Source organism: Moschus berezovskii, chromosome 19 (genome assembly GCF_049115385.1).
Source record: "Moschus berezovskii isolate FMDL1 chromosome 19, NW_MosBer_1.0, whole genome shotgun sequence".
Lineage (NCBI taxonomy): Eukaryota > Metazoa > Chordata > Mammalia > Artiodactyla > Moschidae > Moschus > Moschus berezovskii.
The window spans coordinates 4,359,090-4,374,634 of NC_142478.1; the positions used below are offsets into that span (position 1 = coordinate 4,359,090).

General features: G+C 42.8%; 1 pseudogene; it reads left to right on the top strand.

The window, feature by feature from the left end:
* The first annotated feature begins 488 nt into the window (after window positions 1-488).
* Window positions 489-933, top strand: LOC129542552 (COX assembly mitochondrial protein homolog pseudogene; annotated as a pseudogene).
* Window positions 934-15,545: the final 14,612 nt, after the last annotated feature.

Below are 15,545 nucleotides of genomic sequence, written 5' to 3' on the forward strand. Positions count from 1 at the left end.
TGGCATCATATAACCTGGACAGGCCTAAAATAAGGTAAAGCTCGGGAATGCAAGATTGCGAATGGTCAGCTAGTCAAGGTGGTGAGACCGGGTTGGTCACTCTGGAGGTCAGGAAGGGGGTAGATCTTGGCAGAGGGTTATTACATCAGAGATTCCTCAGCGGTTTGGCTGGACTTTTTCCCTCCGGCGGGGGATGGAGAAGGGAAGAAGGAGCCAAGATAGCCACCGGGAAGGGGAAGCCAAGAAGGCCACCAGGGTCCGACCTTATACAAACCACCTGACCTGTCTCCTGAGAAACCTGTATGCAGGACAGGAAGCAACAGTTAGAACCAGGTATGGAATAACACACTGGTTCTAAATTGGGAAAGGAGTATGTCAAGGCTGTATATTGTCACTCTGTGTATTTAACCTCTATGTAGAGTGCATCATGACAAAATGCCAGGCTGGATGACTCACAAGCTGGAATCAAAACTGCTGGGAGGCCCCACGCTCACGGGCGGCCGCGCGTGGACATGGCGCGCGACCCCGCAGAGCAGCATCTCAGACACGTCGAAAAAGATGTTTTGATCCCTAAAATAATGAGAGAAAAGGCCCGAGAGAGATGTTCTGAACAAGTTCAAGATTTCACCAAGTGTTGCAAGGACTCTGGAGTCCTTGTGGTAGTAAAATGCCAGAAAGAAAATTCTGCACTGAAAGACTGTCTGACCTCTTACTATAAAGATCCAGCCTTTTATGAAGAATGCAAAATGGAATACCTGAAGGAAAGGGAGGAATTCAGAAGAACTGGAATTCCTACCAAGAAAAGGCTACAGAAGCTTCCCACAAGCATGTAGGCAAATATTCAAGATGATGCTCAGGAACGTCCGTGTTCATGGAAATCGGTCACCTGAAATAATGGACTCAGGGAAGTGCGTTTCCTTTATCCTTAATTATGGAAATAACTTTATCTGAAATAAAGATTTTTTTTTTTTAATCTCAAAAAAAAAAAAAAAAACTGCTGGGAGAAATATCAACAACTTCAGATATGCAGATGATAACATCCTAATGTCAGAAAGTGAAGAAGACCTAAAGAACTTCTTGATGAAGGTCAAAGAGGAGAGTGAAAAAGCTGACTTAAAACTTAACATTTGAAAAACGAAGACCATGGCATCTGGTTCCATCACTTCATGCAAACAGAAGGGGAAAAGTGGAAGCAGTGACAGACATTATTTTCTTGAGCTTCAAAATCACTGCAGACAGTGGGAAATAGTTCTTGAATCCTTGATCCACAACATCTGCTTTAGTGGTGAATGATATGAATTGTTCCTGAGACCTAGTCAGTCCAAAGGACCATAGAGTCCAGGGCAAGTTGATTTTATAGAGGGCTAGCTGCAGATGGATGATTGTATTTCAAACTTGATCTGAACTTGGCTTTTGGCCTCTTCTGTGCAGAGAAAACAAACCTGGGCACACCACCATCACACCTGTACCTTAAATAGGCTGAGGAGCAAGGTTCAGTGGGAAACTTCTTGAGGCCTTTCAGAGAGTATTGTATTTCCAGGACAACTTTCCCTATAAGCCTTCACTACCTCCCTGAGCTCCTGTGGGCACTGCAGGCCTCCCCTAGCCAAGAAGCCCTTTAAATAATTTTCTCGAAATGGACCTTATATCTCCAGGTGAGGCTAAAATCAAATCTGGAAGTTTAAGTTAACCACGCTTTATTTCAGTTACTTCTTCCCAATGTTGGATTTTTCTTTTACTTTTCTTTTATTTTTATTTTTTATTGGAGGCTAATTATTTTACAATACCAATTACAATTGGTTGGTTTTGCCATACATTGACATGACTCCGCCCCGGGTGTACATGAGTTCCCCTTCCTGAAACCCCCTCCCGCCTCGCTCCTCCCCTTATCCTCCCTCTGGGTCATGATTTGGGAGAATGGCATTGAAACATGTATATTATCATATGTGAAACAAATCACCAGTCCAGGTTCGATACATGATACAGGATGCTCGGAGCTGGTGCATGAGGATGACCCAATGTTGGATTTTTAAAGTCACAGAATCCAATTGTTCCTTTGCTTCTTAGTTCATTCAGTTCAGTTCAGTTCAGTTCAGTCGCTCAGTTGTGCCCGATTCTCTGCGACCCCATGAATCAAAGCACGCCAGGACTCCCTGTCCATCACCAACTCCCAGAGTTCACTCAAACTCATGTCCACAGAGTCGGTGATGCCATCCAGCCATCTCATTCTCTGTCGTCCCTTTCTCCTCCCGCCCCCAACCTTTCCCAGCATCAGAGTCTTTTCCAGTGAGTTAACTCGTCGCATGAGGTGGCCAAAGTATTGCAGTTTCAGCTTTAGCATAAGTCCTTCCAATGAACACCCAGGATTGATCTCCTTTAGAATGGACTGGTTGGATCTCCTTGCAGTCCAAGGGACTCTCAAGAGTCTTCTCCAACACCACAGTTCAAAAGCATCAATTCTTCGGCGATCAGCTTTCTTCACAGTCCAACTCTCACATCCATACATGACCACGGGAAAAACCATAGCCTTGACTAGACGGACGTTTGTTGGCAACGTAATGTCTCTGCTTTTTAATATACAATCAAGGTTGGTCATAACTTTCCTTCCAAGGAGTAAGCGTCTTTTAATTTAGTGGCTGCAATCACATCTGCAGTGATTTTGGAGCCCCCCCCCAAAAAAAAAATCTGACACTGTTTCCACTGTTTTTCCATCTATACCAGATGCCATGATCTTTGTTTTCTGAATGTGGAGCTTCAAGGCAACCTTTTCACTCTCCTCTTTCACTTTCATCAAGAGGCTTTTGAGTTCCTCTTCACTTTCTGCCATAAGGGTGGTGTCATCTACATATCCGAGGTTATTGATATTTCTCCCAGCAATCTTGATTCCAGCTTGTGCTTCTTCCAGCCCAGCGTTCCTCATGATGTACTCTACATATAAGTTAAATAAGCAGGGTGACAATATACAGCCTTGACGTACTCCTTTTCCTATTTGGAACCAGTCTGTTGTTCCATGTCCAGTTCTGACTGTTGCTTCCTGACCTGCATACAGGTTTCTCAAGAGGCAGGTCAGGTGGTCTGGGATTCCCATCTCTTTCAGAATGTTCCACAGTTTATTGTGATCCACACAGTCAAAGGCTTTGGCATAGTCGATAAAGCAGAAATAGATGTTTTCCTGGAACTCTCTTGCTTTCTCCATGATCCAGCAGATGTTTTCAATTTGATCTCTGGTGCCTCTGCCTTTTCTAAAACCTGTTTGAACATCTGGGAGTTAACAGTTCACATATTGCTGAAGCCTGGCTTGGAGAATTTTGAGCATGACTTTACGAGCGTGTGAGATGAGTGCAATTGTGCGGTAGTTTGAGCATTCTTTGACATTGCCTTTCTTGGGAATTGGGATGAAGACTGACCTTTTCCAGTCCTGTGGCCACTGCTGAGTTTTCCAAATTTGCTGGCATATTGAGTGCAGCACTTTCACAGCATCATCTTTCAAGACTTGAAATAGCTCAACTGGAATTCCATCACCTCCACTAGCTTTGTTCGTAGTGATGCTTTCTAAGGCCCACTTGACTTCACATTCCAAGATGTCTGGCTCTAGTTCAGTGATCACGTTATCATGACTATCTTGGTCATGAAGATCTTTTTTGTACAGTTCTTCTGTGTATTCCTGCCACCTCTTCTTAATATCTTCTGCTTTTGTTAGGTCCATACCATTTCTGTCCTTTATCGAGCCCATCTTTGCATGAAATGTTCCCTTGGAATCTCTAATTTTCTTGAAGAGATCTCTTGTTTTTCCTAGTATGTTGTTTTCCTCTATTTCTTTGCATTGATCACTGAGGAAGGCTTTCTTATCTCTCCTTGTTATTCTTTGGAACTCTGCATTCAGATGCTTATATCTTTCCTTTTCTCCTTTGCTTTTAGCTTCTCTTCTTTTCACAGCTATTTGTAAGACCTCCTCAGACAACCATTTTGCTTTTTTTCATTTCTTTTCCATGGGGATGATCTTGGTCCCTGTCTCCTGTACAATGTCACGAACCTCCGTCCAGAGTTCATCAGGCACTCTATCAATCAGATCTAGTCCCTTATATCTATTTCTCACTTCCACTGTATAATCATAAGGGATTTGATTTAGGTCATATCTGAATGGTCTAGTGGTTTTCCCTACTTTCTTCAATTTAAGTCTGAATTTGGCAATAAGGAGTTCATGATCTGAGCCACAGTCAGCTCCTGGTCTTGTTTTTGCTAACTGTATCGAGCTTCTCCATCTTTGGCTGCAAAGAATATAATCAATCTGATCTTGGTGTTGACCATCTGGTGATGTCCATGTTTAGAGTCTTCTCTTGTGTTGTTGTAAGAGGGTGTTTGCTATGACCAGTGTGTTCTCTTGACAAAACTCTATTTGCCTTTGCCCTGCTTCATTCCGTGCTCCAAGGCTAAATTTGCCTGTTACTACAGGTGTTTCTTGACTTCCTACTTTTGCAGAAGCAGGGGACGCCGGCCCCAGTGCAACCGACCACGCAAAGAGGTGCGGCCATGAGGAGTACCCCACGCCTGAGGCCAGGGCAGGTGGCCAAGAGGAGTTACCCCACGTCCAATAGGCGGTGGCTGCGCGGGCGCAGGAGGGCCGAGTGGAGCTACTCCACGTTCAAGGTCAGGAGGGGCGGCCTTGAGGAGATACCCCTCATCCAAGGTAAGGTGCAGCGGCTGCGCTTTCTCGGAGCAGCTGTGAAGAGATATACCACGCCCAAGGTAAGAGAAACCCAAGTAAGACAGTAGGTATTGGGAGGGGGCATCAGAGGGCAGACACACTGAAATCATAATCACAGGAAACTAGTCGATCCGATCACATGGACCACAGCTGAATGTGGTCCACTGGAGAAGGGAATGGCAAACCACTTCAGTATACTTGCATTGAGAACCCCATGAACAGTATCAAAGGGCAAAATGATAGGATACTGAATGAGGAATTCCCCACGTCGGTAGGTGCCCAGTATGCTACTGGAGATCAGTGGAGAAATAACTCTAGAAGGAAGGAAGGGGTGGAGCAAACGCAAAACCAATACCCAGTTGTGGATGTGACCAGTGATCGAAGCAAGGCCCGGTGCTGTAAAGAGCAATATTGCATAGGAACCTGGAATGTTAGGTCCATGAATCAAGGCAAATTGGAAGTGGTCAAACAGGAGACGGCAAGAGTGAACATAGACATTCTAGGAATCAGTGAATTAAAATGGACTGGCATGGGTGAATTTAACTCAGATGACCATTATATCTACTACTATAGGCAGGTATCCCTTAGAAGAAATGGAGTAGCCATCATGGTCAACAAAAGAGTCCAAAATGCAGTACTTGGATGCAATCTTAAAAACGACAGAATGATTTCTGTTCATTTCCAAGGCAAACCATTCAATATTACAGTAATCCAGGCCTATGCCCCAACAAGTAATGCTGAAGAAGCTGAAGTTGAACGGTTCTATGAAGACCTACAAGACCTTTTAGAACTAACACTCAAAAAAGATGTCCTTAGTTCATTACAACTTCACAAATAAAGCCATCTTCAAGGGGACTGAAAAAGTTTGTGTACCATGCTTCGTATATTGAAAGAGTTGCCTAACTCTGGGGAGGATATGGAGTGATAATAAGTATTATCAGGCATCATATCAATCCAGTGTTTTGTTCTTCTGGGTGCACCGAATTACCCTCATAGATAAGCCAGCATTATGACTTCCCCGTACACAGGTATGCTCTGGAGATACAAACCAAAACAATAATGAGAGGTCAAAACATCAAGCTGCTTTGAACCACATAGAAACACGTTTAATAAAGGCTGCTCAGAAGATGCTCATGAATAATAGCTTCAGCTTTTCCATGTCTGCCTCTCTCTGACAACTTTATCTGTAAAATTGTTCCACTGAAATAACTTCTAAAACTATTTCACAGATAACCCAAGTGTTATACTCTGACTTGATAATCAACCTACTATCAACATCAGGGAGTGCCTGTCACAAACTAGGTGAACAATCTTACCAGAAGTCCTGCTACCTCAAAGAAAGAGAGCAAGGGTATATTTACATATTCAGCAAATAGAAATCACACAAGCTAAGTGCTTATCTCCCTCATTACATAGATAGCTAAGTGTAGTTTGTTTGTTTGCTTTTTAAATGGCAAGGACCTAGGTAACAATCTCCAGCAATATAATTAATCAGGATGAAATATGTAAGAATTGACAGTCTTTTTCACTAGACTCAGGATTATTCCTTCTTGCTCCTAGCCTAGAAAAGAGACTAAGCAGTTTTTTCCCTTATGAAATTTGTAATGCTGGAAAAGATTGAATGTCAAAGAAATGAGATTGACCAAAATAATACAGTGATTTTCTGATAGCAGTGTACTCAGTTTGAATCATGTTGCAGTCATGGTTGTAAATTTTCATGGATCCACAGATGCATTTTCACTCTTCTGCAGTTTTGAACAGTGTTTCATGTTCGCAGTGTGGCCAAATGAGGCAAAGGATGGAGAACACGATACAGAACTTTTGGATCATCATAGGATGGTATGCAAATGTGAGATTAAGATCAGAGTAAGTGATTACAAGTGATGGAACTCATTGGGAAGATGATAGAAAAGCCAACAGTTTCAATCTATCCAAACAGAGTTTAGTTTCTGTAAATTTTCAAGAAATAAATAAAATCTATTTATTTACATAGCAATTCATTTAGTTCAAGTTCACAGCAAATGCCACCTAGGGGCTAGCAGAAAGAGGCATAGCCTAGGATCAGCCCTATAGAGAAGTCACAATTTGAAAGATTGTAACAATTAATGAGTTATATAACCAATCTTACTTGTTGTATTAGGCAGATGTGATCATGCCCTTAAAGCATTTACTGTCAATTCTTTTAAGCAAATAGACATTAACTAAATGATAACACAATATATATTGAAAACTGTGATATGAAGTATACAGAAAATGTGCATAGAGCTCTGAGAACTTTAGCTAGATGATCTGACTTAGCAATGTCAGAGAACCCCAGCTTAAGAGCTGACTTTTGATCTGAGATCAAAGAGTTTTCTTGAAACTAAGGGGGAAACAGGGAGGTTGAAAACTTTATGTGCAAAGGCCCTGAGGTAACATAGCATATTTCAGGGTATAGGGAAAGACCCTTAGTTCAGTTTTGAATATTCAAAACAGAGATGCCTGTAAGATAAGAAAGCAATTGATTTCAGGTATGGATCATGACGCTATACCCAGTCCCTCTGGAATACCTCACTAACAGAATGTGAAAACACGGAGAGCCAGAAGAGAGGGAGAAACATCTTCTAGACTTCATTCTCATGATCACTTTTATTGAGCATAAAGTGTTCTCTAATGGGTGTCCAGGATTCTGATTTTGCGGACTTCTCTTTTCTTCCTCTTCATAGGATCCCAGATCCACTCTGGAAAGACAGTAGGTGTTCCATGTTTGAAGCATCCATCTAGGACATAAGATGAACAGAGCTGGAGCTCCCTTGTGGTGGGGGCTTTAGGAGGATGTTTCAGAGTAGAATATCTGTAAGACAAAAATCTATGTCCCAATGCTGACTAATTCTCATAGTAGGACTTCAACATATGTGAGCTTACAAAATCCCTAAGCAAACAGAACTTAATATGAAGACACTGTAAATTTTATTTCTACTAAACCACTATTGAGGAACTGCTGAAGATTTTCCTTCTTCTGATGGCAAAGTGGTGTTGAAATTTTCAACTTACATTGTGTTTATTCCTAATGAATTAACATGCCAAATGCATTTTTTTAATATTTAAAAACTTTAAATATTCATTTATTTTTAATTAATTGATGTTTGCTTTACAATATTGGTTTTATTTCTGTCATACATCAACATGAATTAACCATAGGTATACATATGTCCCCTCCCCTCCTGACTCTCTCTCCCACCTCCCTCCCATCCTCACCCCTCTAGATTATTGCAGAGCCCAGTTTGAGTTCCTTGAGTCATACAGAAAATTCCCATTGGCTCTCTATTTAAATATGTTAGTGTATATGCATCCATGCTACTCTGTCCATTCAAATTATCTTCTCCCTCTTCCCCCCACCCTTGTCCATAAGTCTGTTCTCTATGTCTGCATCTCCATCACTTCTCTGCAAACAAGTTCATCAGTACTATCCATCTAGATTCCATATATATGCACTAATATATGGTACACCAAATGCCCTTTTGCTGTTCAGTTGCTGAGTCGTGTCTGACTCTTTGCAATCCCTTGGACTGCAACAAGTCAGACTTTCATGTCTTTTACCATCTCCTGGAGCTTGCTCAGACTCATGTCCACTCAGTCAGTGATGCCATCCAACCACCTCATCCTCTGTCATCCTCTTCTCCTGCCCTCAATCCTTCCCAGCATCAGGGTCTTTTCCAATGAGTCAACTCGTCGCATGAGGTGGCCAAAGTATTGGAGCCTCAGCTTCAGCATCAGTCCTTCCAATGAATATTCAAGGTTGATTTCCTTTACAACTGACTGGTTCGATCTCCTCGCTGTCAAAGTCACTTTCAAGAGTCTTCTCTAGCACACAGTACAAAAGCATCAATTCTTCAGCACTTGGTCTTCTTTATAGCCCAACTCTCACATTTGTATATTTCTTCCAGTCCAGCTACAGTTTAAACTCTTCTGCTGGGCTATACTGAGGTGGCATTAAAGGTGGTCCTTTTCAGAACCGGAGTATGTGCCAGCACCAGGCTTGTGCAAATGCTTACAGAAGGGGTCATCTCTTCCTTAAGCCTAAAGAGATCCTTCTTAGAAGGTACAGCTTTAGACGTGTCACATGCTTAAACAGAAATAAGAAAAAAAGAGGGAAAAATCCCTGAACTGGACTGAGATCAACACTCTGTGATTTCTGGTACTCATGTGTGATGATCCCTCTGAACTTTACAAAACCATGAAGAGCCTCATGGTGACAGTGTGTGACCTTGCTACACAACTAACTTTCCTCCACCAAGAAGCAGCTGTCTTGAGGAAGTGAAGATTGGAATCACCTTGGTCTGGAACAGGAACAAAGTTGGGCATGCCAAGGCCTAAAGTTTTCTCAGAAAAGCCCAGAATGTGAGCACAATTGTCTCCACCAAGAGCTGGCAGAAACATTGGCAGGTAGGGTCTGGAAAAAGGAGGACAGTTCAGCATGGTGGGGAAAGAGTCAATTCCTAGGCAGCCTGACAAGAGGTCCAGGGTCCCTGAGGAGAAGAAAGGAGTCTGGGGCTCTCGAGGAGATAGGACTCTGGACTTCTCAAGGAGGAGGAAAGGACAAACATCTTTTTTTTCTTTACATTCTTTAGTCTTAATCACATAAAATGTTTTTTACTTTAAGCTTGATGATTACAACAAAAAACTTAGTTTAAACTCTATAAAAGGGATAATATAACAACAATGTATATTCTGTACAGCTTGAGGACAGTTTCTCCTTCCTGAAAAGCTTCTGACTAATCCTGATATCTTAGAATGTATATTATGGGAGTGGGTCTGGTAAGATCTTTCTACTGTTAAGTTCCAATCCTGTTACCTTAATATGTAAATTGTGGGAGTGGGTCTGGTAAAATTTCTACAACTCTGAGACATTCTTTTGATCTATTGTAATCAGTTCAGTTCAGTCACTCAATGGTGTCCAGTATTTGCGACCCCATGAACCGCAGCATGCCAGGCCTCCCTGTCCATCACCAACTCCTGCAGTTTACCCAAACTCATGTCCATTGAGTTGGTGATGCTATCCAACCATCTTATCCTCTGCCATCCCCTTCTCCTCCTGCCCTCAATCTTTCCCAGTATCAGGGTATTTTCAAATGAGTCAGCTCTTCACATCAGGTGGCCAAAGTATTGGAGTTTCAGCTTCAAAATAAGTCCCTCTAGTAAACACCCAGGACTGATCTCCTTTGGAATGGATTGGTTGGATCTCCTTGCAGTCCAAGGGACTCTCAAGAGTCTTCTCCAACACCACAGTTCAAAAGCATCAATTCCTTGGCGCTCAGCTTTCTCCACGGTCCAACTCTCACATCCATACATGACCACTGGAAAAACAATAGCCTTGAATAGATGGACCTTTGTTGACAAAGTAATCTCTCTGCTTTTTAATATGCTGTCTAGGTTGGTCATATCTTTCCTTCCAAGGAGTGAGTGTCTTTTAATTTCATGGCTGCAGTCACCATCTGCAGTGATTTTGGAGCCACCAAAAATAAAGTCTGCCACTGTTTCCATCGTTTTGCCATCTATTTTCCATGAAGTGATGGGACCAGATGCCATGATCTTTGTTTTCTGAATGTTGAGCTTTAAGCCAAATTTTTCACTCTCCTCTTTCACTTTCATTGAGAGGCTCTTTATTTCTTCACTTTCTTCCGTAAGGGTGGTGTCATCTACATATCTGAGGTTATTGACATTTCTCCCAGGAATCTTGATTCCAGCTTGTGCTTCTTCCAGCCCAGCGTTTCTCATGATGTACTCTGCATATAAGTTAAATAAGCAGGGTGACAATATACAGCCTTGATGTACTCCTTTCCTATTTGGAACCAGTCTGTTGTTCCATGTCCAGTTCTAACTCTTGCTTCCTGACCTGCACACAGATTTCTCAAGAGGCAGGTCAGGTGGTCTGATATGCCTATCTCCTTCAGAATTTTCCAGAGTTTATTGTGATCCACATAGTCAAAGTCTTTGGCATAGTCAGTAAGGCAGAAATAGATGTTTTTCTGGAACTCTCTTGCTTTATTGATGATCCAGCGGATGTTGACTTCACATTCCAGGATGTCTGGCTATAGGTGAGTGATCACACCATCGTGATTATCGGTCATGAAGATATTTTTTGCACAGTTCTTCTGTGTATTCTTGCCACCTCTTCTTAATATCTTCTGCTTCTGTTAGGTCCCTACCATTTCTGTCCTTTATTGAAGGCTATTGTAATAGCTAATTTAAAAATTATATAACCCCCTTGTTAACCCTAGCAAAGGGGGCACTCTCCAGCCCCCTCCTGATGTCTATGTCAGAAGCTTTCTCTGTCCCTTTTATACTTTAATAAAACTCCACTATAAAAAGCTCTTGGCCCTAGTAGCTTGAGAACAAAAATCACTTTTTCCCCACAGGCCAACCCTTTTGCTGTTATACTGGTACAGCGACTTTCAGAGAAGAGACATCTTGGGTTTTTCATTTATCTCTTTATGACTCCATTTCTATTGCAGTCAGGACTATACTCAGGAATGTGCACAGGCACACATAACATGGTTGCTTCCCCTAGTAGTCCTAGCTTGGGAGGCATTCTAAAAAGCTACTCTGTGCCACCCCAGATGGCATCAGAGGAAAAGGGCAAATCAAACAAAGGTCTTGGTGCTATGGAACTAAGTCAGTTTGGAATGTCATCAGGTCTACCCCTGGTGCATCTCCACTACACATTGGTGGTAGAACCTTGAGGGATGAATAAGGTGCCTACATTGGTAAGGGACAGACTAACTCTGACCAGGGGAGGAAAGCTTTGCTGGAAAGTCTGTCTACACCCCCATTTAGGGCAGGGAGTGACGCCTCTGGCGGAAGGAAGCCACGGGCAGGTATGCCACTTTTTTCTCTCTCACGGATGGGAGCTAACAGTTCCATAACCACTCCATTAAAATGTATTTTTAAAAATTAGGACAGGTTTGATCCCCAGAGCTTAAAAAGGCATGCCTGATTTTATTCTGTAATACTGAATGGCCACGGCATCCTTTGGAGGATGGTGAATGCTGGAAGATGGGGAATGTTGAAGGGTCTCTTAGTTGTGATCCTATTTTATAACTAGGCCAATTCCGTAGAAAACAAGAGAAATGGGTAGAAATGCCATATGTGTTGCTCTTTGTCTGTCTGCAAGACATTCCAGACTTATGTCCTAAGGGTACAGATTTGGGTGTGATACCTTCTGCTCCCTCCTGTCCTCTTACTTTGCCCCTGTATCTGGGGCTCCCAACTGAACAGGCTGAGAGTCAGGGCACACTTCCAGGAGGGGTTGCCTCAGTCTCGGTAGAAATTCAAACAGTACCAGTTGCAGTCAAGACCGTCAGGAGGATCCAAAAAGTATATAGAAGCCTTTACAGGACTAACTTTATGACATTACTTGGAGTGATGTAATGCATGTCTTGGGACAGACGCTGACTCCTGACTCAAGAGCTTGAGTTTTGGGGGACGCTATTACTCTTGGAGATGAATGGCTTAAACGTGAGAAAAGGGGAAAGAGGGAGCACAAAATAGCCCTCCTCCCTACTGGGAGCCAAGAAATTCCTGTAACAGAGCCACTTTGTCAGATATATTCTTGTAGGGCTCAAGTGAGCATGTGCTAAGACTTTATGCTAAGTTGGCTGACATAGAACAGGAAGAGAAGGAAACTCCTGCTAAATTCCTAGTTAATTATGGGAGGCTCTCTACAAGTTTACTGATATTGATCCTGAAAGTTCAGAGGGAAAAATGATCTTAAAAGATAGATTTCTCATTCAGTTGGCTCCAGGTATCTGCTGTTAAGTTACGAAAACAGGCGTTTGGACCAAATCAGTCTTTAGAAAAACTGTTGCAGCTGGCTCAGACAGTATATTATGGTAGAGAATATGAGGAGGCATATGGAGGGAAAAAGAACGAAAAGTGGCATCCAAAAGACTGAGGCCCCAACAGTGGCTGTTAGATCTGCTTTGAAATTGCCTGAAGAAAAATGCTCAGAGGGACCCAGGTGAAAAGGGATGGACTTGTTATTACTGCGGCAAGGAGGGTCATCTCAAGCGGGATTGCCCTCAAGTGTTTAAGCTGCCCCTGGCTCCATATCCAGTCTGCAAGAACCACACTGGAGAAGGGACTACCTTCTGAGGCATAGGCCCCAGGGAGGACTCTCAAGGCAATCGGGACTGAAGGTGCCTGGGGGTCCCCACACAAGCCCCTGTCCTAATAACACCTGAGGACTTCTGGGTATTAATAACTGTGGAGGACCAATCAATTTCTTTTGGACATTGGGGAAACTTTCTCTGTGCTTACTATCGTAATGGGGCTGTCTGGACGAGCCCAATGCTATTATTTCAGTCATCCTTTAAGTGCAACTGGCAGAAAGTGAAGAGGAACTCAAAAGCCTCTTGATGAAAGTGAAAGAGGAGAGTGAAAAGGTTGGCTTGAACCTCAACATTCAGAAAACAAAGATCATGGCATCTGGTCCCATCACTTCATGGGAAATAGATGGAAAAACAGTGGACACAGTGTCAGACTTTATTTTTTTGGGCTCCAAAGTCACTGCAGATGCTGATTGCAGCCATGAAATTAAAAGACGCTTACTCCTTGGAAGGAAAGTTATGACCAACCTGGATGGTATGTTGAAAAGCAGAGACATTACTTTGCCAACCAAGGTCCGTCTAGTCAAGGCAATGGTTTTTCCCGTGGTCATGTATGGATGTGAGAGTTGGACTGTGAAGAAAGCTGATCGCCGAAGAATCGATGCTTTTGAACTGTGGTGTTGGAGAAGACTCTTGAGAGTCCCTTATACTGCAAGGAGATCCAACCAGTCCATTCTAAGGGAGATCAATCCTGGATGTTCATTGGAGGGACTGATGCTAAAGCTGAAACTGCAATACTTTGGCCACCTCATGCGACGAGTTGACTCACTGGAAAAGACTCTGATGCTGGGAAAGGTTGGGGGCGAGAGGAGAAGGGGACGACGGAGAATGAGATGGCTGGATGGCATCACCGACTCTGTGGACATGAGTTTGAGTGAACTCCGGGAGTTGGTGATGGACAGGGAGGCCTGGCGTGCTGTGATTCATGGGGTCGCAGAGAGTCGGACACGACTGAGCGACTGACCTGAACTGAACTGAACTGGGACCCTACTATTTTCTCACGAGTTTCTGATCATGCCAGAATCTCCCTCACCCCTTCTGGGGAGGGATATACTGAGCAAGGTCCAGACCTCTGTTTTAATGAATACGGAACCTGCTCTTTTTAACTGAACAAGATGTAAATCCTAGAGTATGGGTTTTTGGAAAAACTGTGGGTCAAGCACAAAATACTGTTCCTCTCATTATCAGGCTCAATGACCCTCACCTATTTTCACATCAAAAGCCATATCCACTAAAGCTCAAGGTTAATGAATGGACAAAATCTTACTGTACTGACTTCTCATGATGTAAGTAAACTCTAAAGTTCAGAGTGACAATGGCACCATCTTTAAAGCTGTTGTAACTCAAGAGGTATCAAAAGCTCAAGGAATAGAATATCACTTACACTGTTCCTGGAGACCCCAATCTTCAGGAAAAAGTTGAAAAGGCTAATGACATTATTAAAAGACACCCATGTAAGCTAACTCAGGAAAAACAAGAGAGTCGGTTTAAAGTTTTACCCATAGCTTTATTGAGGGCTCAAACTGCCCCTATGAAGAAGGGACTGTCTCTGTGACAGATTGGTTTTGTGCACAGATATTGTCATAGATTCTGAAGTCTTAAAATTAACTATGTGACTCAGCTTTTAGCTTTCCAACAGACATTACTGGGACATTAACTCCTTATCCAGCCTTTGAGCCAAACAAACTGCTGTTTGGGCCAGGAAATGAGATGGGCCTGAGAATCTAGGTGGGCTTGCTTCTGCTGACTCCAAAAGTCCTGAGTCGGCCGATTGACCCTAAAGACAACACCTTCCTGTCCTGAACTCATTCCTATGCTGCATTCCACAATCGGTCTATTTGCTGGGTCTGAGGAGCACTCCCTGCCTCATCAACTGAAGACTCCCCATGGTGGGTTTTTCCGCTTCAAGGAAAGGACTTTCTTCAACTTTGTGATGACACCTAACAATCCTAAGATGGACTGATGTAACTATGGACATAATGTGACTTTTAATTTTGATTATGTTTTAACTTGGTTTAATGACTATTTTGCCTTACATCTGTAACTGTAAAAGGGGGGTTGTTTCTAACCGTCTGAAAGCTTTTAAGTTACAAATGGTTGTCCAAGCTCCTACGAGTGCCACAACCTCCTCCAACTATTACTTGGGGCCCCTGGATCAAAGATAGTCAATATGAGGTTTAGGAGAATATGTTGCCTCGAAAGTTTGGGGACCATGCCACTCAACAGCAGAAAGTAGTTATGGAATGAAAACGATGCTTCTTTCCCTTGGCAACATAATTCTCCTAAAAGAAAAGGGGCGGGGGGGGGGGATGAGAGAATCAATTTCTAGGCAGGTTGATAAGAAGTCCGGGGTCCCTGAGGAGAAAGGGATCTGGGGCTCTCAAGGAGGAGATAGGGGTCTGGAATTCTCAAGGAGGAGGAAAGGACAAACATCTTGTTTTTCTCTACATTCCTTAGTCTTAGCCACATAAAAGGTTTTTTTACTTTAAGCCCAGAACTGATGATTACACAACAAACAACTCAGTTTAAGCTCTGTACTAGGGATTATATAACAACATTGTATATTCTGTAGTGCTTGAGGACAGTTTCTCCTTCCTGAAAACCTGACTAATCCTGATATCTTAGAATGTATATTATGGTAGTGGGTCTTTCTGTGCTAAAAACTTGGGAGTTTCTCAGAGCCCCTCTAAAAC